At 41.6% G+C, this 26,384-nt stretch overlaps 1 long non-coding RNA gene across 1 annotated transcript in view; it reads right to left on the bottom strand.

The window, feature by feature from the left end:
- Window positions 1-330: 330 nt before the first annotated feature.
- The window catches only part of LOC147916733 (uncharacterized), a 253,435-nt gene continuing 227,381 nt past the window's right edge, over window positions 331-26,384 (bottom strand). Inside the window, exons 2-3 of the long non-coding RNA XR_015552816.1 lie at window positions 2,991-3,045; window positions 331-1,217 (exon numbers count right to left, since the gene is read on the bottom strand). This is a non-coding gene — a long non-coding RNA (uncharacterized LOC147916733). The remainder of the gene's footprint in view (window positions 1,218-2,990; window positions 3,046-26,384) is intronic.

Below are 26,384 nucleotides of genomic sequence, written 5' to 3' on the forward strand. Positions count from 1 at the left end.
CACGTCCCCATCTGTGCTCACCACTATAGGTGTTCATCTGGATACAAGTTTTCTGACCCCAGGGACCATTCCTTGGGGGAAGGGAGTGCTTCATATCTAGTCATCATCTGCATTACAACAGAACCCCATCCTTGGACTAGCCTCTTATTAGAGGCTCCTGTCTCTTAGCTCTTCTACTGCTTGCTGGGATATTTAGGATTAGTGATAAATGGCAAGTTGAAGTGGTCTATATTTAAGCAGTTGTAGGGTATTTGAACAGAAAAAAAAGACTGAAAGATAAATGCAATTTGCTAGTAGAACAGCAAGAAAAAAATCTAACAGCCCAGAACATCATGCAAATTGCAGTTATTTATTATCAGGCAGTGTTGTATAGGATTACTGGCTAAATAAAATATGTGCAACCAGAAACACAAAGCATTATATTTATGGGGCATACATCAGGATGTGGATTTTCCGCGTACAGAACATTACTTCTAAACAGTATTCCTTGTCATGGAATTGTATTCGTGTTTCTGATCCAGCCTGTCCTCTGTGGTCACGTGAAAGGCATGACCATTCTCTCTCAGCCCAGCAATGCGATTCTCCAGCGCAGTGTGTGAGGCAAGAGAAAGGGAGGAGAGGGGCTAGAGTGGCTTGGGGGGTGGCAGGGGAGCTCTGGCTGAACATGCACAATCACATGCTGAGGCACATTTTTTTTTAATTTTACCAGTCTCACAAAGATACACCAGTTTGTTCCCTTCCACAGCTTCAATGTATTTCTTGTTAAAGAACATCACTTCGTGAAAGCCTTTGACAAGATATCCAAGCACAAAAGAATGAGCAGGACATGGTGAAGCCAAGTTTCTATAAAGTGGTGAGTCAGCAGGGGGTGGAAGAAATGTTATCACTTCTACCCCTTGTTGGAAAATTAAGGGCTTTCCTTTAAATCAAAATTTCCCTTGGGTCTTAATAAGATGACAGTCTAGAACACTCGGCATGCTGCTGAGATAGTGACTTCTTGCTGGGTTTAGATCATTAAAGAGCTCTGCATTTACTCTCAGAAGGCTGCCAAGGGTTTCAAGGAGGGCTGGGCAGAGGAGGAGACAGCAGCAAACCACCAGAAGTGGGTGTCACCATGCAAGGAAATTAAAAGCTTGTTGATATGCATGACCATTCTATGTATTTTACTCTAGCTGGAGTCAAAGAGCAGACACAAATCAGCACCTTCTCTCAGGCACCTAAAAAAACAAGAAGAATGGGTGGGAGTTAAACGGGAAGAAAGCGCCCTGTGAGCAAACTGGAAAGAGTAACAGGTTTCTGAGCTCTGGGAGGACGTGGGAAGTGCCGTATATGTGTGAGCAAGCGTGCCACCCAGAGCGAGCACAAGAGGCTGGAGCCTGACGATCAGCTCCCCAACCAAACCCCCCTCTCGAGTCCTGCAGCATCCTGAGGAGCTGAGAGCTGCCCCCACGTCCCTCAACACGTTTCCTCCGTCTCATTACGCCTCTTCATGAAAGGTCAAGATTGTAATAAGGTGAGGACCTTATGTTCTTTCTCTTGCAGAATTGGAGTTCGGGAGACAGAAGGTTTATTTTGCAGAAACTTGTTTTTTAAAATTAATCAGTAAAAATTCTTCTTGGGCTTTAAATTATCCCTCAAGGGAGCCACAGAGCCAGAAGCCAAAGAAAAATGGTCTTCTTCCTTCTGCAGGGAGAATGAGCCCTGTTTCCTGCAAAAGAACCGCTTACCTATCTGGAGACCTTCTCAGCCTCAGGAACACTTGATTGTTTTAGGAGGAAATGGTCCCATTGCAAGCTGATTTCCCCCAATATAAATGGAGTCTTTCAATAAGGAAAAATCTCACAAGTGTGAGAAATTGTAAGACCTGAGTAAGAGCTACAATATGTGCAAGTTCAGTGAGTACTACTTCAAAATCCATGTGTTAGCTCTTTCAAAAGCACACACTGAAATTTTTAATATAATTTTAACTATTATACAATGTGATATACAAATATTTAAAAATATATTTACACACACACACTCATATCTACATTCAGTGCTAAGGAGAGCACACACTTCTCTGTTCACTACCTGTCATGCCCGCACCAAAGTCCTAACTGGTGGTGGTTTTAAGAATCATATATTCATATGTTCATAACTGAGCACTTTTTATGGGTTGAATTGTGTCCTCCAAAAAGATATGTTGAAGTCCTAAGCCCAGTACCTCAGAATGCGACCTTCTTTGGCTAGAGGGTCATGGCAGATATAATAGTTAAGACATATTGGAGCACAGTGGGTTTTTAATCCAATATGCCCGGTGCCCTTACAAGAAGAGGAAAAGAGACACAGACACAGAGTCACATGAGGGAAGAAGGCCATGTGACAATGGAGGCAGAAACTGAAGCACTGCTCCCACAAGCCAAGGAACACCTAGAATTTTCGATAAAACTCCAGAAACTAGGAAGAGGTAAGAAAAGAACCCCCGCATAGGTTTCAGAGGCAGCATGGCCCCGCCAATACCTCCAGAACTGTGAGACAGTAAAAGTGGGTGGTTTTAGGCCCCCGGTTTGTGGCACTTTATTATGGTGGCCCGAAGACACTAATCCAGTATTGAAAGAATAGGTTTGGGGAGGGTGCCTGATTAACACGATGAGCCCCCAGCTTCCAGAGGCTTAGAGTCCTGCTGACAGTGACCCCACAAGGCCACTCCATACTGAGTCAGAAAGCTTTTAAAGAAAATTAATTAGTTCAGTTTAACCCCAACGTTCAGTTTTCTCTTGGAATTTTCACAAAGAACCAGAGAGATAAAGAGAAAACAATTCAGCTGAAAGCTTGAGACTGTCTCCTTCTCAGAAACTCTGGGTGTCATTTATTTTAATTTGCCTTGGGACACTTAGATTTTGTCTTTCAAACTTCCTGCCCTTAGGGTCAGAGAGGCAGCTATGATTTTAGACGCCCTCAAGAACATTTCTAGGTTGGGCCACAATTAGCAATTAATTAAGTTGACTTACTGACGACGTACTCTTCAGCTTTCTGTGAGTTGCTTGGCAGAATCCACACTCTCTCCTGGCAAAATGAAGTGGATAAGTATTGGCTGGATAAGGCTGGATAAATACCGGCAAAATTGTATCCATTGTCAGTAGCTGCCCTGGATTTTGCCAAGTGAGACATTCTTTTTTTCTCAAAAAGTAAGTATTTCTTGCATTACCTAGATCATTTTGAACAGAAATTCCCAGACTTTTGAGTTTTATAGACCAGTAAAATTTAAAAGAAAATAACCCCAGAAATTAGGTAGCAAATCTTTTCTTTTGCCAGATAAGTGTCTATTATCTCTCATCATTAATCCTTAAAAATAAAAGGAGTATTTTTATTTCACAAAGACAGAGGGAATATAGTCTCAGTTCGAAGGATAGTTTTTGACATGATAAGATGTTGGTGACCTTCCACTGACTTTGATCTCCTTATATGTCATTCCTTCACAGGCTCAGGGCTTCATCATGGACCAGCATCAGTTCATGGATCAGCATTTAGAAACCACTGACCTTATGAGTGTTAGCACTATCCATCTTCCTTTGCCTCCACAAACACGGATATGAGCTCCAGCCCCCACCAGGAGAATGACAATTTGAAATTAACATACCACAGTTGGAAATAGTCCTCCTCTCTGCTGGACACTAAGGGGTTGGGAGCTGAAGATCTGTTTATTTACCAAATATTCCTTGCACCAAGCAAAGTGCCCAGCAAATAGGTGTTTACTAGACATTTGTTGATGAAAGAAAGAAGGCAACTGTATGAATAATTGTTGACTCTGCTGTCATCTCCTTCCTTGACATCCATGTCATTAAACTACCCAAACTACTATCCTTTTTATCCCTAGGGCATATTTTTTCATTCCTGACATGTTTAGGTTGTCCACATCCCCACTAAAGGATGATCATATAGAAAACAAAAAAAGAAGAGGGAGATTAGAGAATGAATAGCGGCAAAGTCTCGAAGGTAAGATTAATTCCAAGATTCACTATAAGGAATGACACTCTAAAAATCAGAAACAGTTTCTGGAAAAATACAAATCATGGAATCAAAAATATATCTCTCTCTTACAAGCAAATGTTTTATGAATGACAATTATTACATTAGAAAACTCATCCAGAAATGTCAATATAATTAGAAGCATACTTATTAATAAAATATAAGTGGCTCCTTATACATCCCAAAGTGCAACACTGAAAAACAAATTCTGACCTTGGCAAGTCTAACATGTCATACAAATAAAATAAAAAGAAGAGTGAAATAAGACAAGAATTAATGAATAGAAATGTTCACTGTGTTTCCAGCATCAGCTGAGCTCTCACTGCTTGCGTTCCTTTACTGTTCTCGGGAACTTCATACTGCATTCCCCTCCTGGTGGTTGCAAACCTCACCCTTCATCTATCCTTCCCTCTCAGAGATGACCCCACTTCTTACTACCAAGAATGAATTCATTTGAGGAGAACTCTCTTCATTTCTGCTCCCCTTTGCCCCTCCTCCATTCCTCCCTTGCTCCTGGCCCATCCTTCCAGATCCTTCAGGATCTTGGTTCTTTCCCACTTGTAGATCTTCAATCTCTTTCATTTCTTTACTTCTACCTGTGAATATGCTCGAGTCTAAGTTTTTCTTTACAAAGAAAGAAGAAACAAATGAAAAACTCCAGAGGCTCTCTTTTTCCTTCATTGTTTACCTGTCTTCTTAAAGAGTATTAATGCCTTTATCCTCATATCCATCTACTCCCTAGTCCCTAGCACACTGGCATGTGAAAATATTCTAAAGCCATGATGACTTCCTAATTATCAAATTTAGAGACCTTTTCTTACTCTTCATTTTTCTCAATCTCTACAGTGTCTGACACAATCAATCATCCCTTTCTCCTTGAAATGCTCTTCTCCATGATACCAAGACCATTATAACACCTAGTTTATTTTTTTTAGTTTCTCTTACAGGTCACTCTCTTATCCATCTCCTCCCTCATCTAGTAATTTTAGCTATTACCCAAGATCTTTGAATGACCCCATTCATTTCAATGGCTTCACTTGTTTCCTTGGGTGCAGAAGACTTCCAACTCTCTCAAGTTTCAGACATATTTCCAATTGTTTATATATCTCTATCTATCTGTCTGTCTATCTATCTCTATCTTTCTATAAATGTCCTATAGGCGTTTTAAATTCGTCTACTCCTTTACTTTAACCACAAATTCTGTTTCCTGACATCCTTAATTTTGTTCATTGTAATATGCTCCAGAACCCTTTCTCCCTCCCTAGACCAAGCCACACAGACTCAAATACTTATTCACCCTCAGCTCCTCTCTATCCTTGACCAACATTTCACCTTCAAATGCTTGTCAGGTCCAGTCATCTCCTTTAATCCACTACCAACTGCCTAACCAGGCTGGAAAGGATGCAATCAATTTGTTTCCCTGTTCAAAAGTCCTTGTTTTCTTAATAGTTTGTTTTTTCTATAAAAAATATAGTGTGCTAATCGATCAACATGAGTTGATAGTCATACAATTTATAGCGACTAAAATGTCATTTTTTCTGATATAAAAAGAGAAAATAAATCTTTTATATAGTCATTAATTTTTGTATTGGTTTAGACATTTGGGTCATTTCTAGATGAAGTTATATTACTATGCAAAAAAGATACTGCAACATAAATGTTGCTGTCTAGCCATATGAGCTTGGAAAATTACCTGTGTCATATTGCCCCCAATTCTCTCTCCTTCAAGTTGTGTGGGGCCAGCAGCTCTGGGGGAAGGGAGAGTGCACCGATTAGGGAGCAAATTGTATGATTTCTTGCTATATGTATTCCTTCTAGATCCAGCATATATGCATCTGAACACCTAATATTGCCAAGACCTTCAATATAATTACCTTATTTGGTCCTGCCAAGAACCCTGTAGCATGGGTATTATTGTCCTCATTTTACAGGTGGGGAAAATGAGATTAAGAGAGATGAAGTAACTAATTGTTTAAGTTTACTTAGCTAGTTCATGGTGGAGGTGGGATTTAAGCAGGTATCCTGACTCCAGGTTTAAGGTCATTTCTGGAACGCCACAGCAGCCATTTTAAACTCTGTGGTTCTATGAGTGTGATTCTATGGGCCCTGGAACCCTGAGAATAAGCCTAGAACATCTTGGCCTTAATATCCATTGTCCCACGGTGGTGTAGATCCTGCCTCCACTACGACTAGCTCTTTTAAGCCTGCTTAAATATCAGACTTCCGTCTCTTGGCATGGAAAGCACCAAAATTCCATGACTGAAGAGACTGAAACTCTGGGTATCAAGTTCTGCCTTCAGCTCTCTATGAAAACCAACACAAAGACAGTGGGAAATGAAGAAAATGTGCAATGACTAGCTTTTTGTTGTTGTTATTTTTTTATTTAGCTTTTCCTTAAAGAAAAAATAAAAGTGTTTAATGAATCCATTCCTTTAGAGATACACAAGGGTGAAAAGCAATATCGATACAATACTAATATTCTGCATATCGGGGACTGGTAGCTAGTTGATTCACCTTTCTCACTGTCAGCTTGAACTCACACTCCCCTCTCCTTATGTTCCCACGAGAGGACTGAGAGAGGAGACTGCAGTGTCTCCTCTGATGTGTGAGTTTCCTTCTGAGGTTATTAGGAAGCCCAGTTTTAGCTGTAGATCTAAGCTATATTCTCTAATTCAACACTAATAGCAATAAACCTAATCTTTTTGTTTCTTAAAAAATCTGTCAATCCTCTACTTGATTGACTCCAAATTTAGTGGTGAGGAATAAAGGCGTATGTTAACTCTACCGTCCTGAATTCAACACTCAGAAATTCCCTGAAGTCTATCTTCATTTTACAGATGAGAAAACTGAGGCATACAGCCTTTAAGTAGCTTTCTCACTTTCACTCGCCTAGTCAACAGCAGATCAGTAATTAAACCCCAAGTCTGTTCTACTCCAAAGCCTATGCATTCACCCACTGAATTAGAGTGCTGGTGCATGACCCTGGGTGATTTCACGCATTCAAGGTCTTGTTCTCCCGACTGTACCACTGGTAGCCCAGGGTTGATGGGGGAACTGAAGCTACAATCTTAGCACTTCCCAACCTGGGCCTCCAGTCATTTGATGATAAATAAGTCAATAACAGTCTCCTTCCTTAAATCTATTCACACAGAGAATTTTACATGTCAGGAATTTCTCCATGCCTAAAGTTGGCATCATGTTATGGCTAAATAATACCCAATGTTCTGACCCACTAGGAAAAGGTCACTTCTTTTTCAGGTCTAAATTCTTGCTCCAAAATGCCTGGTGCCGCTCTCTGCAAGCACAGTAATGTGGCTAGAGCTCAGTGCTTATGAGTTCTCCGGAGCAACCATGGGCAGCTTAGCATAAACGGCCCTACAATCCGGCATTAATTTCCTGTCTTCCAGTCTGAGGGCTCCTGATAAGCAGTTGTCTGGCTAAAGAGCCGGAGGATAATCGGGCTCTGGTCCTACAAACTCGCTACTTGTTCCTCCTTGCCAGAGCTCTTCCCTGAAGCTGCCGTTGCCCAGAGCGAAGGCTGACTCCTGGGGCAGTGTTCAGTCAGAGGCCTCTCGCTCACTACACTTGTCCCCATTCCCAGCTCTGGCTTCAGCTGCTTTCTGCGGGTGCCTCTGCCAGTCTGGCCATATATCACTTCAATCTCATTCACTACTGAAAAATGTCTTTCCACAGCAGGCAGAGAAATGAAATTTGTCCCCATTTCAATTATTTCCTTTTCTCAAGCAAAGAAATGAAAAACAACTCTGCTGATGAAGAATAAAAAAGAAACCCAGATTTTTTAAAATCTAATTTTCTTTCAAAACTTAGTAGAGAAGCTGAAGGTATTTGTGTAAATACTGGTGCACAATGAGTTAGTTGTTTATTTTGGAGGAAATAATCATGTGAGCATTATTTGTGCCCCTCTCCTCCAGCCACTCTCCCTATCCCTCAGTCCAGATAAAAATAACGATTCCCCTGAGCAAAAGCAGGTCTAATAGGAAGAGACCAGAAGAAGTGGGCTCTGATAGGGTAGAAATACTTATTGAACCTTAGCAGATGAATTCTGTATAAGCATCGGAGGTAAAGAAAGACACATCTTTGCTCTAGAGGGCTTTATGTTCATCAGACAAAAGAGTTACACCCTCCTACATTTACATATGAAACCACTCTATATGTTTCATGTGTCTTTCCATTTACTTAAGCCTTGCAAATAAATTCCCTCTTTTTACCAGCCTGATCTTTTCCCTCCCTAGAAAGAGCATGTCAGAACTTTGTATAATGTTAGAAATACCCATGGCAGTGATTTAAGAATACAAACATTATCTGATATTGCAGCAGAAAAAAAATGTTGAGCAGGAACTGATCTGAATATTCTTCACCAGTAGGAAGGGAGAAAGTGATTTGAAGGAACTAACGGATATTCTGTCACCTTAGCTAAAATACCAATTACCAGTTGGCTTTGGAAGAGTATTTCATTAGGGAAGTCAACTTGACTCCCCTCTCCCACTAGATTCAAGACAAAATTAGATCCCCTAACATTTATGTGTATCTCTAGAACAACACTTAACAGTTGCTCTGTTGACCAGCTGTTGTTTGAGGTTCCATGTTTGAATAACTACATTCTCCGTATCTTGCATTTAGCAGGTGACTAATACTTATTTCAACATGGGGAGAGGGGTGCGATAAGGATGTCAGGGCACATGGGAGACTGGTTTGTTGGCATAAGTTGTTACCCTAGTTGCATGAAAATAACGGGGCCTGTTAGATCTTTTGTGATCCATTATATTTTCCAGGGATATGGGTGCAGAGAGTGGTAAATATTTCTTTGTGATTGGGAATCAACTAGTAACGAGAATGGCAACTGGTGAGAAGGGAGACATTCTTACCAAAAGCAAGGAAGGAACAGTGGTCAGGTGCTGCCCCACGGAAACTTCATTCACTACCCTAAACATCTTGGGCATTGTTCTGATCCAGCAGGGAAGATTAGCCCAGCCTGGCAGCTAAAGAATTTCTGCAGAGGCACTAGAGCAATTGTCTGAACACGAAAATGTCCACTGTGGGCTGATCTATCCTGCAGACTCTATCCCTTACTGACTCTAGACGTACCTTGCAGAAAGCTGGGAATGGAGGAAGTGCTGCATGGAGAGAAAAACCGTGGATGCATTTCATGTGGTCGTCATCCACAGCCAGCATTCCAGCTGTTCTTGGGACCAGATAACTTTGTCTTTTAGCATAGGTCAAAGGAGAGTGCTGAGTCCCAGACCTCAAGGTAACTCTCCCAGATAAATTCTAAAATAGAAGTTGGGAGAATAAGCCCACTGTATATGAGGCTCATTTTGCTGCGGGCAGTGGCTTGGGATAGTGCTATGAATCCTGCCCCATGCCTTAGGATGTCCATTTTCTGATCTAGCTCAGCTCTGAATACCTGTGTGACTTTGAAAATATTGCCAGCTTTGTAGAGCTTCTTTTATTCATCTCTAAAGTGAGGAGTTGGGCCCAATACTCTTACAGACCCCTTCAACCTCTAATGTCCAAAAGTTGAATCTGAAAAAGCCTTCTCACTCCTTCAACTCCTGCCATCAGTAATCAGCAAAACTCTTTTGCCAAAAGGGAGAATCACTGGAAATATTAACAGAAGGGGTCAATATATTGAGCTGTGTGGCCTTTTCCTGTTCCAAGAATATTTCATGTCTTTATGTTCTAACACTGAGAAAAACCTGGTCTGTGCCAATCTACATCAGGTGACGGGGGGAAGTGGAGTGGGAGGAGGAACCCAAACATACCCTGTGATCCAGGTCTTTCAAATGGCAAACTCATTACGCCCCGGCGTCCTGACCAGCTTAGTGATGGCGTGTCTTGTCAGAGGCCCTTCAGGCTGTCTCAAGCTCACACACACAGCTATGTGTCACAAGGATCACAGCAGGTCTTGGCAACAGACACTGAAAATGTCAGAAAGCAAAAGGGGTGTTTGGGAGATGTCGTTGAGGGCTGGGGGGAGCAGTTACAGTGCTTGCAATATAAACAAAAAACAACAAACTAGAAAAATGGCCAATGTGATTAGCAACAAGGAGACAGTGAGAGGGAGGAAAAGAGGTTGAACAAGAGAGGCAGAGCTAAGACAAGGAGGAAGAGAGTCAGGCCTCCTTTCATTCAAGGGCCACTGGTACACTGGAAATCTGGCTTCATTCATTTAACTATTATTTTATTTACTATTTACTCTGTGCTAGAAATTGTGCTAGGCACAGAAGATATAAATTTGATTTAGGAAAGGTGACATACGGCTTTAGAATAGAACACACCTGGATTCAAATCGTGGCTTTAGTCGTGATTTGGGGAAATGACAAAAATCTTAGAGCTGCAGTTTCATCATATCTAAAATAAGGATAATATTATGGTCCAGTAAAACAGTTTAAAGATTTAAATGAGATATTATGAGCAAAATGCCTGCCACATAGCAGGCACTCACCAAACGAAAGCTGATAGAGAAGGTTCCTGGTCTAGGAGAGCTTGGAGTCCATGGAGAGTGAGGGGAGAACAATAGTTACTTACAGTTCAGTGTGCTAGTAAATACACAAGCAAATAAATTAGAACATCAATAGTGGGGTAATTAATTCTCCGAAGAGGAATGAGAAACTTCATGAGGAAGTGAAATAAGAAGAGAGTTCCAGATGAGGATCCAGGAAACAGAGGAGTATGATTGACATTAGAGAAACAAGTCAACTAAGATGTGTTTGTCCAATTGAGATGTTCATGGCTGAGCAGAGGGCATGTGGGGAAGAGGGACAAGCAGTGAAATAGACATAGGCCAAGGCATGAAGGATTATGCATGCCAATTTAGCTGGGCATTCTGTTCCCTGACATGGGTAATGAGGAGCCACCGAAGTCTTTTTCAACGTTAGAGTGACTTTAGAAATATCACTCAGCAGGTAGTTTGGAGGATAAATTTGAATAAGGGCTTGGCGGGTGGAAGGGCTTGGGAGACTCATACACGCAGGATCCTTGTCACGCAGGTATGTTTTAGTTGCTATGATCTATTATAATTCTTCATTTGGAATAGTGTCAGAATTAAGCAAGGGGCAACGACAGTGAGAATGGAGAGGAAGGGTCACAGTAGAGAAACAGTTTCAGCTGCTAACGGGAGCCAGCTAGAGAGGAGAAAGTACTGTTTCCACTTAAATCTGATCCATTTACGACATCGCTTTTCAGTAACATAGCTTTATTTGCCTGGTTATTTTAAAAAGATTTATAAATGTCCCTATAGTGGCTAATGATTATATTTTACTGTAGGCTCTGTGCAGAGAAATTTTAGAAGATTCACAAAAAGTAACGTGTCTCCATGAGGACTAAAGGGTGAGGGCAATGTTCTATTCCTCCAACTCACTGCCTGGAAGAGGACGTTGGGGGATGAGGATGGAAGAAGACAAGATACAAACAGAAACAATGGGAATAGCAATACCTGACTCCTTATCTCATACTATAGACCAGAGCGATCCAATAGAAATATCGTAAGAGCCACATATATAATTATTTTGCCACAAATGTCATTTTAAATGTTCTAGTAGCCACGTTATAGAAAGTGAAAAAGATACACTAAAATTATTTTAACATATTTTATTTAACTCAATATGTTAAAAATATTGTCATTTCAACATGTGTACCAGCCGCATTTCAAGGGTTCAAGAGCTGCTAGTGGCCACAGTACCAGACAGAACAACTGTAGACATTGACCAGTTTCTGTCATCAGAATGTTGAGCAAAAAAAAATACCAACAAATAAATGGACAAAATTGGATGTGAAATTTTCTAGGGAAGAGGTGTGCAGAGTATGCTACAGAAACACAGGGGAGGCACTCTGGGCAGTTTGGTGGATCCAGGAAAGGATTTCCAGAGAAGGAGATCCCTGAGGTGGACCTTTGCAGGACAGCTGGAGGTGGCCACAGGGAAAGGAGGAGAAGGCAGAGGATCAGCATGAAACACAAGTAGTAAATAGCCATGCAGAGAACTCTCTAGGTATGTATGGGGGACGGCCAGAGAGAAGACTGGGGAAGAAAGAAACCATCAGTCAGCTCCTGAAGGGCCTCTTGTGTCTGGCTCCCGGATTTGGACTGCATCCTGCATAAAAGGCCACAGGGGTGGGGGAGGATCCCACTGGCTTCTGGCCTCCATCATTAAGTTACTGTCTCCTTAAGGACAGGCTTGCAGTCCGTCTGTCCTGGCTGACTTTCAGAGAAAGGAAGCTATATGATCTTTCCCAGTTTAGTTCCCATTCTTGGATAAATTCTAGGCATTTATTGGGCATCAGTGATAGGAGTGCCGCTCCCTGTAGTAGTGAAAGGGTTAATGATGTGAACCTCCATGAGGGATTCTTCTCTCTTTAAACTTCATCTTCCAGAGGCTAAAGTTGGCAGAAAAAGAAGATCTCTGAAAGGACATTGGGCAGGCTTTTAGCCCAGATCCTTGTTCTCTCTCTGGACTCTTGCTTCCTAGATATTGGAGAGGTTATACTCTCTGGAAATATTCCTGCTGGGAACTATCTTGCCACAAGACATACTGGGGTCATGAGGCCTCAACCAGCTTCCAAGCATTGGGCAAATTCTACAGGCTATCAGACTTAAAGTTCCACAGTATTCATTCTACCAAAGTGGTTATTTCTCTCAAGTCCTGAAAAAAAAAAAAGAGGGAGAGTCCAGACAGCTGTCAGCCTGGGAGAGATAGGAAATAAAGACTGTTTGCGGTTGGAACTAGGCTACAGCCTATGCAAAAGGATCCCCCTACCTGTGTGGTTCTCAACCCTGGCAGCACGTTAAAATCATCTGAGAACTTTTAAAACGTACTGGTGCACAGGCTACACCCCAGATCAACCAAATCAGAATCCCATGGGAATTTTTTGTTTGTTTATTTTTGACTTTTCAAATCTCCCAGGTGATTCTCATGAACAGCCAGGGTGAGACCTCTGCTCTAGACCATCAGGCTAGCTCACAAGAGACTGACTGCACTGGGGTTTAGGCCAAAGACTCATGGAAATTAGAAGTGTATCTTTGCCTGACCTTGGCCCTTTAGGCTATTTCTCTTGAGAATTTTGAATGGGATGATAAAAGGTAAGACAAAAATAGCCTTTGGATGACCTGAACTTAGAAGACTCAGCTAAATAACAACCCACAACTCGGCCTAACAGTGCTGGGCCCATCATGGCTCACTCTGCTTTTGTTGAACTCTTAAAAAGAACAGACATGTAGAAAATGTATTGCAGGCACTGGGAACGGGCTAGGACACCATAGCAGTAATTTAGATACGAAATAATGAGGAGCAGAATTATCCTAGATGGTGTGGTTTGCTTTTGTTGAAATGAAGGTATGACCAATAGTGGATTAGGTCGATACTAGGTGTGTGTTTGTTTTGGATGATGGACACTGATTTAGGAAACTTTCATGAGGGATTAGACAAGTACTTATGGTTCTAAGCTTGTTCTCCTTTATATTTTGATGGCAATTTAATTTGATATTAAATGGTGATATTTATTTACATATTTTTACCATCCGTTCAATTTTAGAGAGTAGGGTCAGTAGTGCTCTTCTTTATTCACAGTTTAAGAAAGCGAGCCTGAGATAGCTATGCTGAACTGACCTGGTTGAGGTCACACCGTTAGTTAACATATAAGCCTGGACAAGAGATTACATTCTTGTTTCCTCTTCCTTGGTCATTCCAAAATTCTAGGGTCCACAGAAGCCTGCTGATAACACTCTCCCCTGCTGAGTCTTCACAGGCTCTGGGTGGTTACCACCCACTCGCTGTCTCTGCTGTTCTGACCAGGCCACCAGTCACTCTGGAGTTGTGTGAGGCACTTGGGAAGAAGACGTGACCACCAGAAAACCAGAGAGAGCCTCTTTCCCAGTACTCCAGCTTCCACAGCCTTCCCTTCCTAATCCACTAAGACAATCTGCTGTCAGTGTCTCCACTCGTTCCACAGTGACAAAGGCTGCTCCTAGAACGGGGCCCGACACACAAGGAGCACTCAAGAAACCTGTTGACTACAGCTCTCACAGTTCTACCTTCACGGCTACACTGCTTTTACCCCCCATTTAGGTGTATCTGGGCACCTCTGGAGACCTGGAGGGTCAGGTATCTCATGAGATACAGTGAGCTCAAAGGGAGCAAGTGCATGCGGGATTACAGAGGTGACCCCAACAGACAACAGTCCCTATGACTCAGATCACCTGCTGGCCTGTACCTAAGCCCTGGGGTGATTTTGATTGCAAGAAATGAGCAAATAAAAACTAAAAGAGCTAGTTCACACTGCCCTTATAGACCATCAGAAAGAAAGAGTCTAGCATCTTATTAGTTACAGGGATTACTGGATGCTGTGTGAAGGAAGGTAATGTAAGTGCAAAACAGGAAGCAAACGCAGCTCCCTGAGTGCAGATAGGGCTGCCCTCTGTGTCAGGCTTCCCTAGCTTTGTCAGAGGCAGCTGCAGACTCCAGCACAGACACCCCTGGGTGGGCACCTGTGGCTGGTTCGGGATTGCGGGTGCCAGGAGATGTGACCACAGCCAACAGAAGGAGGCAAGCAGGAAACAACAGACAACCCCAAGAAGTCAAGAAGCCTACTCCACGGATTCATATGCAACATGCCTTGAGCTCCCAGAACTATCTGGAAGGGCTTTTAGAAGAGCTTCCATTCTCACTGAGTGGGTGGATGCAGAGCTTGAGAAAGAATTGTTTGGACTATTAGTGTGACTACTTTAAGCCCTGGTGCTGGTGAGACCAGAGGAGTGGAGTTTCAAAAATAAATAGCAGTTTATGTTGTTATCTCTCCCAGGGATACTTGAATTTTAAGAAGTCTCAGATCCTCAAACCACAGGTATATATCAGACATCAGCCTGAAATGTTCAGGTATTTGGAGCAGTGGGGATTTCTGGGTAAGGGCGTTTCCCCAAGTTTTAAAAGTCACATCTCATAAACAGTTGCCTACTTAGCTTGCATATGGCACCAACATTACTCGTGCCACAAATAGTTCAATGTGTGAGGCTGTGTGGTCAGACAAAAACCCAGGTTCAAATTCTGGCTCTGCCACTTACTAGCTGAACCACTGTGAGGCAAGTTTTCGGGTTCTGTTATTGTTGTCCTTTTGTCTTTTTATTCATTCTGTAAACCTCTCTGCAGCTACTTCCTCATCTGTGAAATTGTGATAATACATAATCATTAAGTGAGGTAGATGGTGCATGTAGCGCTATTGGCATGGTTGCTGTCCTAGTGCAGATACTCGCTAACGTCAGGCTGAGCCGAATTCAGTCCAGATCCCAGAGCCTCCTCTGCACTAGCATGCGATCGTCAATTGCCTCTGTGATCTTCACCCCCACCTGGTTCCCCTGGCTGTCAGGGTGCTGCCCAGGCATTCCTAAGGGGCACAAACCCTGTCTTTCCCCGGGAACAGCTAGCACCTGCAGTCCTCCTGGAGACAGCACCTGAAAGGAATTGCAGGTTCCGCCTGCTGCGTGAGTGGGCTGCGCTCTCCATCATCTCTTACCACCTCTCCCCTGAGGTGCCAGCAGGTCCAATTCACCGTCTTTCCATTGTCTCCCAGCTCTCTCTTGATTTTCTGGCAAAGGCTGCGATCACAGAGGCTTAACCCACTTTGGGAGGGTTTTCCACAGCTCTTCTGAGCCGCAGCTTCCCAGCAGCCTCAACATCGGAGCAGAGATTGAGTAACGTTCATGAAACACGCGATCTCAACACTCCACTCGCCACTGCTCCTCTAAAATGTTCACAGGAAAGTTCAGATGGTTCTTTTGAAGGCACGCACACATACACACCCCCCACCCCAAAAAAACCTCCCGCCCCACGGCCTGTGGCCAGCTTTGTGTGAGCAGCCAGCTCACTCTGGATGTGCAATTTTGCAGTCCGTGAAGGCACAGTGGTAGATTACCCAAGAGAATGGCCTTACAGTTTTATAAACTATTTATTAGGCCCGTCCTGGAGAGCTACATCAATATGGCCGTTGGCGAAGCAAAGCAGAAGCTATAAAAATATCATCTATCCCAAACAAGCCTCATAATCAAACAAAGCCCCGTGCTGGTTGGGACAGGCTTGTGTTCTGACACATAAGGGCCCTTTCCATCTTTAAAACAGACCATTAAAACACCAGAACACTTTGGCTCACAGAAGTCTAAATCAAAAGGGAGGGGAAAAAAAAAGAGAGCTCTTTTCTCCAAGACTAATAATGCCGTTTCTAGCTCCCAGAAAAGCTCATCGCCATACAGATGCAATATTGCTTTTTTCATTGCGGCTTCTCAGTTTCTTTCTAACACCCAGGAAATCTCCGAGGGGTGCAAATTGCCCCTTCTCTCCTTCCAGGAATCCCTGTCTTTTCACTCCACATATGACACAGTGACTACACTGTGATCCCTTCAATATGATTTTGTTGTTTTTCCAATAAAAAGGTACAGTTTGATACACATACCAGAAGGGACATCATAATCATAATCACAACCTAAATTAGAACGATGGCAGCCCCGTGCCGTGCTCCCATTCCCCAGGGCAGAGGAGAAGAGGCAGCAGCTCAATACATCGGTGCTTACTATGATTAACATTTCCAGCCAGTGCCCCTCCAACTGGCTCCAAAAGGTGTCTGAATAAACTGCATTCCAAATACCCTGAATTTCTACCTTACTACATCTGCTGAAGTGAGATAATATGTGGACTTGAGGAAAAGTGACATTCAGTGAATGAGTTGCAGAGGGTTATATAAGGAAGCTGAATTGCACTCCCTACCACCTGGCATACTGCTTGTGGCTTCTCATCATGATTCTAGAAATCAATCTGCAACTAAAATTTGCACATGGGGATGTTCTTCTCTGACTGCAGGCTAGGGGAGGAGAGGTATGATGTGATACTGAGAGGGCAGAAGGAAAAAGAAAGAGAAGCTATGCGGGGACTGGTCCACTCAGAGGTGTGTTCCAATGACTATTTGCTCTATAAAGAAATCTGAGAACACGGACATGCACAGCTTAATAAGCCACCGCCATCCTGTTAATCATGCATCTCAATACGAGAGAAGTCTTCTGTGCAGTCCCAGTGGTGTTTAGATCTGGGGAGAGTTTGTGAATATGCAAGGAAGGACTGAGCAGGCCTCGCAAAAGCAAACATCCACAAAGGACTAGCACGGTACCCCAGGCTCTTTCTCCTTTGACCCCCTATTTTCAACCTCCATTTCTTTCCCATCATCCTGGAGACACACACCCTCCATGATCTAGATGGGTACGGAGGGGCAGGAGAAGAAGGAAGCATCTGTGGTCATATTTTTGTTTATTTACCAAGCACATTTGTTTTTGAGAATTTAAAGCCAAAAAGTTGATTGTCTCAGAACTCTGTGAACCCTCAGGAAAACTGAATAGATTTCAAGCTGATGGGAACTCATCCTGAGGAAATGTCTGATAGGTCATTCTTACAGATCTGGGGGCCCTTCATGCAATTGGCTGTAAAAGTCGGCTACTGAACAAGAAATAACTAAATGTTTAGGATCTGTCCTTCACATCACACGTGCCATGGAGAATCAAAGAAAGAACTAACAAAAAGCAAGGTGATCTGAGTTCTCAATTGTACTAGTGGCCACCTTTATCATCTTAGTCAAGTCAACTAAATCTACTGGTTCCAATTTACCCCAAAGAAAAAACTTCAAGGATAAGATATATTTCATGATGCTTGTGATCTTGAGCACTTTAAGAGAAAACTATATGGTCAATCCAGTAGCACACAGGTGCCCATCAGTTTGATCACGTCCGTGGGGAGTCTCAGCTGAGGAGTCTGCTCTCTTTGAGAGCTTCTTCCTTATACCCTAAGAAAAAAAATCTCAAAAAGAAAAAAAAAATCCAGATGGTTTCTGATGAAGAAAAATATCAGAACAGGTCTTTCACTTTCAAACTTCTCTCAGTAGCACAGCTGGATCTTCTATGTGACATGAGTTAGGGAAATCTCAGCAAGAGCTGCTAACAGTGAAAATGATATGATTTTCTGGAAAGTGGTGGAAAGAAGCACTAACTCCCCTGAAAAAGTCATCACTGTGGGTCCATGTGGTACCATAGCTTTAGACCACCGAGAGCGATTTTCATCAGTAACAACAGCATGAAGCAGAGTTCCTCAGAGGCAAATGGGCATGCATAGAAACAACTCGAACACGTCTGCTGGGAGGCAATCACACCCTCAGACCAGAGCAGATCAACAGACTATTCTGATGCTTGCGACTAGGAGCTGAAATGACAATGCCACACCAAGGAGGCACCCTACCATGCCCGGGTGATGCCTGCCTTTTCCTCCCCTTCAGCTTGAGCCACCTCTTTCCCCTCTGGTCCCTACTCATTTTAGGAGGCGGCCCCAAATTGGTGAATGAGACACCCTGGTGCGCATCCACATTTGGAAAGAGCCACCAAATAGCTAAGATAATATGCTGTGGCCATATCATATTCCCATTGACTTGAACCAGATATGAGATCTGCAGGGTGCCACTCCACTAAGGAAGGTGAATTAATATGGACAAAACGTGTTTCAAGGGCCAAGGTACTGCAAACAGAAAGTTTCAGATCCAACTTCTTCCACTGGAGGGACTCCTTTGACAATGTCACTTAATAAATAGCCAAAGAATAAAGAATATCTAATTAATGCATAGATTTAAAGATCTCATTCATTGAACACATATTTCTTAAGAATCTATACTTTTTCAGGGAAATACTAAAAATTTCTTTCAAAGCAGTGGTAAAACCAGGCATTCCAGGGAAGTCACAGAAAATTAAGGTAGGCATGTTTCCAAAATCAAAGGAAGACTATACCACCTGAAGCTCCAGACTTGGCACAGATCTGAACTTAATAAATAGGAACATGGATAGTTAGAATCTGAAAATATGGTAGATGATGACTTCTTTTAAAATCTATACTCGAGTATTTAAGGCAACTAAAAACAAGCAAAAAGGATTACTGGGTATCTCTAAAGGAAAACAATGCATTGTTTAGAGCGCACCTTACTGGGTTGTCTCATTCTAGTCATTCACTGCCTTTGAGCTATTTTACAACTCTGCAAATTATAGATCATTGATAGCAATGCAAAAGAATTCTGTCTATAGACTTGCAAATAAACTCTGTCTGGTGCAGGCTCAGTCGCCTTCTCCATTATCATCTAGCCCATGTGTGACCTTCACTACCACCTGAATTAGAAGACCCCCTTCAGGTGCTGTAGGGTGAAATTCATGAATCTGATGGTCCTCTTGACAATTCCATTCAAGATTCTGATCCTCGAGTTGACAGAATAGTCCTGCAGTAAATTTTATGGGACAATGACTCAACATACCAAAAGTCTCAGACACAAGGAATGTTTATAATTTTAGTCCTCAGAATTGCATCATTCATTGCCTTTCTGTTCTTTTATTTTCCTAATGTTTTACACAATTTCTTTAACTTCTGTTCAAGCATGCTGAACTCCATCATCTGGGAATAAGGTATTGATTGACTTTTCTCAGTCCCAGTCACGTACCCAACTGATATACAAACAAAATATACTTAAGCCTGTCTTCTTCTTTTAGAACAAAGGCAAAAATTATCTAAGTCCTTAGTAGAAATGAAATTATTACAATTCACTTAGATATTTTATGAAGTTCATTTTTAGTAAATAGATTAACAGAATTCCTGAGAACTCTACAATGAGTTGACGTGCAGAGGTAAAATGACTGTCTTTTGGCATTCGGTTGCCAGTAATTTCTTTCAATTGTATCATTGACACTGATCCAACACTCACATTCTTTTTACCATGAACAGATGCAAACCCATTAACAGTGAACAGCCGTACCTCCATGTGCCTGCAGTGCTGCAGGCCAAGAGATGAAATGGAACCGCTTGGGCAGGATGCATAGTAATGGGCCACAGACTTCCTTCCAAAGGGACTGAGAATTGGGTATGCCTCTGAGCTCCCTCTTGAAGCAGCTCAAAACAATAATCAAATATCACTTACCTAGGGAAAGACAAAGAGAGAAGGGATAGAGAAAAGAAGAGTTAGAGTTTACCGCACCACATTACGTTCCATAGAAATGATCTATTTTGAACGAAAGGATGTTTAATCCAATTCAAGTTCTCCACAAGCTCAAGTAAAATTCAAGTTTGAATATACCCAGGCAAAGGGCAGTGGGGAGAATGGCATATTGATGCAAAAGCCATGCAGCTCACTGTTTTCTTTTCTGATCTGGCTTTCTTATACAGGTGTATTTAGCGACCAGAACATGGGTCCTGTAACAGGGGACTGGCTGGGGACTCTGTTATGTGCCAAAAAAGGGGGAAAATGCATACAACCCAGCTGCCTTAATGATTATGGAGGTTCTGTAGCTATGTGGTTCAGATGCTGGGAAGATTGAACTAATAAAAAAGAAATGAGAGAATTGTCATCACAGATTACATGGTATTTATTCCAAAATCTGTTCATTATAGAAATTTGCAAGACAAATGGGTTTATAGCAAGAAATGGCAGCATTTTCCTCCTGGTTAGTGCATAACGAGGCACCCAATTTGTCTGGAGCACGGTCTCTCTTTTTTTCAAATATGCCTGGCTCTAAATCCTAGTAAAATTTCTGAAAATATTTATTAGGAGGTTAGCAAAAACAAGTGGAATTTGTAGAATTCTATATAGTTTACAGAGGACTTTCATAGACACTGTCTCTTTTCAGTCTCATGGACACATTTTATTGTAGTTAAGACAGCTATTATTATGATCTCCTCTTCTCCTCCTCCCCCTCCTACCTCCCCTCTTCCTCCTCCTCCTCCTCCCCCTCCCCTTTCCTTCTCCCCTTCCCCTCTTTTCTTTCTCCCCCTCCTCTTCCTCATCCTCCTCCCCGTGCTCCTTCCTCCCTCCACCCTCCTTCTCCCCCTCTTCATCCTCTCTCCACCTCCTCCTCCACCCTCCTCCTGCCTTCTCTTCCCCCACCTCCTCCTCCCCTTCTTCTTCTTCCTCTTGTTTTAAAATAAGTAATGTGGGGCTCAGTTTAATTGATCAGCTTGCCCAACATCACACTCATGGAGAATGACAGTTCCAGGACTTGAATTCGGTTCTCCTGGTCTCCCATTGTTTGCTCTTGATCAAATCTCAGACATAATATAAAGATAGCTAAGAAGAAATATGGAGAAGGTGAGCAAGAGAAGTCAGAAGGGAGGAAATGAGCAAACTTGGGAGGAAGGAGATAGTAAAAGCAATAAGGAAGTAAGAAAGGCAGAAAAAGACAAAGCTAACCAAATATTCTGTGGAAATTTCACTTCTAAATAAATTTTTACAGGTAAAGAACATAAAAAAGTACCTGACACATAGGAAACTCCATAAAAGTTGCTTTTCATTCTTTTATGTTTATTGATTCAAAGGAAATGACTAGAACAGAGGACATCATCCCTACAATGGCCACTGTTGATCCATCTGTCTTTTGTTTGTTTGTTTAATTAATTAATGTATTTTTTTGTGTATTGCAGTAACATTGGTTTATAACGTTGTATAAATTTCAGGTGTACAGCATTATACTTCTATTTCTGCATGGATTACATATCTAAATAATATTGGTAAAGAGGTAACCGCGTCAGAGAAATGTCATTTTACAGAATAGAATATCTCTAAAAGGAATATTTTCTGGTCATGTTCTAATCCCTCAGCATTGATGAACGGTTAATTCTTGGCCTGCTCACCACCAACAAAGTGCTCGGCGTTTTATTTTATCCTAGCACTTCTAATGACATATTGGCTTTCTTCCCAGGTAATTCCAAGAGTCTGAAGCCTACTCGACATCTGCATTGCATGTCTGACTACTTGTGTGATAACAAATGCAGCCATAATAAATGATATAAAACAAGCTATGCATCAGAGGTTCAGAAAGTCCATGAAATACTAGGAGGAGGAAGCTGTCAACTTTCATGCATACCTACAAGTTCCTCAGTGCCATAGCTATCATTTAACTAGAGGCGGGAGTTCTTAGACCACATCAGCAGAAAAAAAATAAAAGGAGGCTTTGGGATGGTATCATAGGATCATCACGTTTGTAGATTTTTTGGGAAGGTAATTATAGCCTGATTCAATTTATGACCCACAATGCACCTAATCCCCTCATAAATGCTTCTTATTCACCATCCAGCACTTTCTTACGCTGCTGGCCAAATAAATGGTGGCTGTTTCTACCTGGGTGATGGCAAGGCTGTTAATTGTAACACTCCATGAAACTTAATTATGCAAAGCAGAGAGGCAAGTCTGGAGCTATTAATCAGAGGTTTGATTCAGAAGTAATTTGTTGTTGGACCCAAGGAGCTGTTCTTCTACTTCCTTCCACTGTGCTGCACCAATAGTTAATCCCCTGCTTTAATGGAAAGCTGCTGAGGTTGGATCTAGGAGCTTGATGGTGGCAAAGCAGCTTATGAACATCACCTTGCTTATTAACGGGCAGATACCTAATTTCTTCTACTTAAATCACGTTTAATTACAGCAAACAGAAACCAATATCATTTGTGGGCCATCAAGAACAAGTAGTTATCACTTATTTGCCAACTGCCTGAAGGCAGAACAGGAGAAAATAGGTAGATTATGAAAGTGGGTTAATATGAAGTAGGAAGTAAGATAAAACATACTTGAAGTTGACCGAGGAAAATAATCTGTATCACTTCTGAATATCTTTAGAAAGAACATACTATGTATAGCTTCTAGTAAGGATGATTTCAGTATTTACTCCTAAATAGATTAAGGGGTGAAATTATTAAGCCGACCTAGATGGTGCCTGAGGAGTTCCAAACTCATTTTTGATAGGAGAGAAGAGATCACTACCTGATAAAAAACAAATACCACCACCACCACTGTTACAATTATTGAAGACCTTCAACTGAATCTCAGTGTCCTTGGTACAGATCTATATATCCATTCACTCAAAAAGTATTCCTTGAGCACCTCCTATAAATTATTCCCTGTGCTAATCAAGCACTGGAGAGACGAAGACACACTTGTCATGGCCCTTTATTTCAAAGAGCTCACAGTCTCATACAAAAGATTTGCTAAGCAAAGTAGTAAGAGCAGTAACACAGAGCTATAGAAATCATCCTGGCAGGAGAAGAAAAGTGAGACAAGAAAGGATGCAGAAGCAAAATGAAAACTCTCAAAGAGAAAAGAAAAGATGAATCGTGGCAATTTAAAGAGGATGCACTGACGGAGAGACTGAAGAGAAGGAATTTTAGAATAAATAAAGTAGGAGAAGGTGGAGAGCCTGGCGTAAGGAAAGACCAACATTCTGATGGCAGCCTAACTTTCAGACTTATCTCCACTGCTCCTAATATAAACTCTGTTTTTAAGGAGAGTGGTCTTCCTTAACGTCTCCCAAACTCTTCTGCTCATCCCCTCCCTCAAATCTTCGCTCAGGCTATATCAGTCTGGACTGTATTCTCCCACATCTTTCCAAATTCTGTCTATTCTTTAGGGAAGCCTGCCCTGAGTTCAAGTGATTTCTGTCTCTTCTACAGCACAGCACTGTCCATACCACTCATGTGGCACTGAGTCAGGCATACTTCCTGATAGGGTTTCTAATTCCTTAAGTACCTTTATGCTTAGTGATACCATAAATACTTTAAGGGCAGGGATGGTACAGTAGGCAGAAAAATGGCTTCTAAAGATAGCAGGTCCTAATCCCTGGAATTTGTAAATATCACTTTATATAAGGAAAAAGGGTCTTTGCAGATGTGATTAAGAATTTTGAGATGGAGCAATCATCTTGGATTATCCTGGTGGGCCATAACTGCCCTCGTAAGGGTCCTTAAGAGAGGGAGGCAGAGGGAGATTTCACGAAGATGGAAGAGGAGGGAGCTGTGTGGCCACAGAGGCAGAGATTGGAGCAATGCAATCACAAGACCAGAAGCTGGAAGAGGCAAGAAACAGCCCCCTGCCCATAGTCCCCGGAGAGCACAGCCCTGCCAACACATAGATCTCAGCCCAGTAATACTGGTCTCGGACTTCTCACCTCTAGAACTGTAAGAGAATAAATTTCTGTTCTTTCAAGCCACTGGGTTTATGGTTACAGCAGCCATAAGAAACTAATACAGATGTATAGGGTGACTGTACATCCAGAATTTCCCTAGACAGTCCCAGTTTATGCCTGTCATCCTGGCATAATTATAATAGCTCCCCTCTCACCCTCAAAACACTTCTAGTTTGGTGATAAATTGTGTAGTCACCTTAGAGATGGATGGTATTTTAGTCTTTGTTGCATCATCCACAGTACAATTAACACAATGCTTTGCCTATAGTAGGCAAGCAACATATAGTTCTTGAAGTAAAAAAGAAAAATTCTCTGTCACTTTGGAAATAATTTGTTCACAAGCTTTTCTACAAATTTTGGAAATAGGGAACTACTTTGGTTGGCTGAAGTAGAGAATATGCTCAGAGATATTTGTGGTTTAAAGATGAGGTTTTCAATTTGGCCTCACCCCAAAAATATTGATCTGAAGTTTGTCCTGAAATCAATAAAGATCTTAATCCCAGAGTAGATTTTCAAAATTGATAACACTGGAAGCTTTTGGTAGATATGAGGGGCGCATTCCATATGCTTAGATAAATGTGGTTTTAAGTCTTTCTTAGGTTTATTTCAGAGGAAATATCTGCATAAATTTATTTGATGAGGTTGGAAGAGGGAAGTCGGAAGGCCCATCTAAAATGATCCCTTGACACACAGTTTAAATAGGGTACATCGAGTCTTTTAGAGTAAATATCTGCTGTTTGTGTATATTTATGTGTGAGGGGTGGGGGAAATAAATCAATCAGGAAGCAACTTAATCTGAGCACTGAGTACATATGAAATAGCATGAAAAGGCATTTAAAGAAAATAAAAAGTTAATGGGGCCAGCAAGGTGGCATACTGGTTAAGTTTGCAGACTCTGCTTCTGTGACCCGGGTTCGCAAGTTCAGATCCCAGGAGCGGACATACACCGTTCGTCAAGCCATGCTGTGGTGGTGTCCCACATATAAAATGTGGTGTCCCACATATAAAATAGAGGAAGATGGGCACAGATGTTAGCTCAGGGCCACCCTTCCTCAAGCAAAAAGAGGAGATTGGCAACAGGTGTTAGCTCAGGGTCAATCTTCCTCACCAAAAAAGAAAAAGAAAAAGAAAAAAAAGTTAATATAATTTCAGTCAGTAATATCCTTAGGATCCATTGCCAGTGGTTAGATGAATAAAGTAAGAAATATGCATGAGTGTAAATCACTATATACTAGACACTGAAAAAAAGTAAACAGTAGAAGATCTATTCAACATATGCAATTTTGTTGGGGACATGGAAAACTTGGAAAGACATGGGAGACTTTAACCAATCAAATGACAATGCAAGGTTTTATTGTATTAAATTATATGATATTGACTTTAAGTGCCAGCAATATTAAGAGAAGGGACAGTGCATTGTGAGCTAAAAAAGTTATTAAAAGCTTTATAAAGAGATGTGATTTGAACTGGAGTTTGAATGTTGTATAGAATTCATGTCTGTATTAAAAGGGGCAGGATGGGAGAAGGGGCAAGGCTAATCCAGGTGAACAGTTTATGACAGGAATAGTCACTTGTCACATGAAACGAATATCACATGTCACCTTTGTCTTACTCAATATTACCTGCTAAATTTGGTTTAAAATATGTATTATAATATTTCTGAAATCCCATGGAACTTAGAACTCTTTGCTTTCTATTCCTTGGGCTAATATGAAAATGTCAACCTATCCTCGGAATCTAAATTCTTGTGAATTGAGCTGATTAGATGAGCTTCTCACAAGTTAAATGGATGTGATGTTACACATTGGGATGGAGCAATAGAAATTCATTTAAATAAATTTAATTAGGAAAGATCACCCAAAGCTCTTCCTTTCTCTAATAATACTGAGCTAAAGCAGCTTAGGAATGATTAGATAATGTGCCAAGGTACTAGAATTTTCAGCTCTTCCATTGAACACGCCTCATGAAAGAGGTGTGTTTGGATATTGATTACTGTTCAAGATACCTGAATATTGCACGACCTGGTCTGATTTTGATTACGAAGTATTCACAAATAAATAAATATTTAGAAGTAAGCAAAACATTTTTTTGAAGAAAATGCAACACAAAAGTAAATACACTGATGTCTGTTTTTGGATAATGAAGTTAGAGCCAAAGAGGGAAAATGTGAGGCCCTCCGGTACACAGGAAAGATAATTAAGAAACAGAATGGAAGTTGGCATAAGGGGAAAGCAGCACTTGGAAAGTATTTAAGCATGTAGAACCAATTTTGTTACCAGGAGGCAATCATACATATGGCATGAGAAGAGAAAAACTCTAACAAAAATGTGTCTTATCACACGGTCTCCACCTTCAACTA

Source organism: Ceratotherium simum, chromosome 7 (genome assembly GCF_057802395.1).
Source record: "Ceratotherium simum simum isolate JZ-2026a chromosome 7, ASM5780239v1, whole genome shotgun sequence".
In the NCBI taxonomy this organism is placed as follows: Eukaryota; Metazoa; Chordata; class Mammalia; order Perissodactyla; family Rhinocerotidae; genus Ceratotherium; species Ceratotherium simum.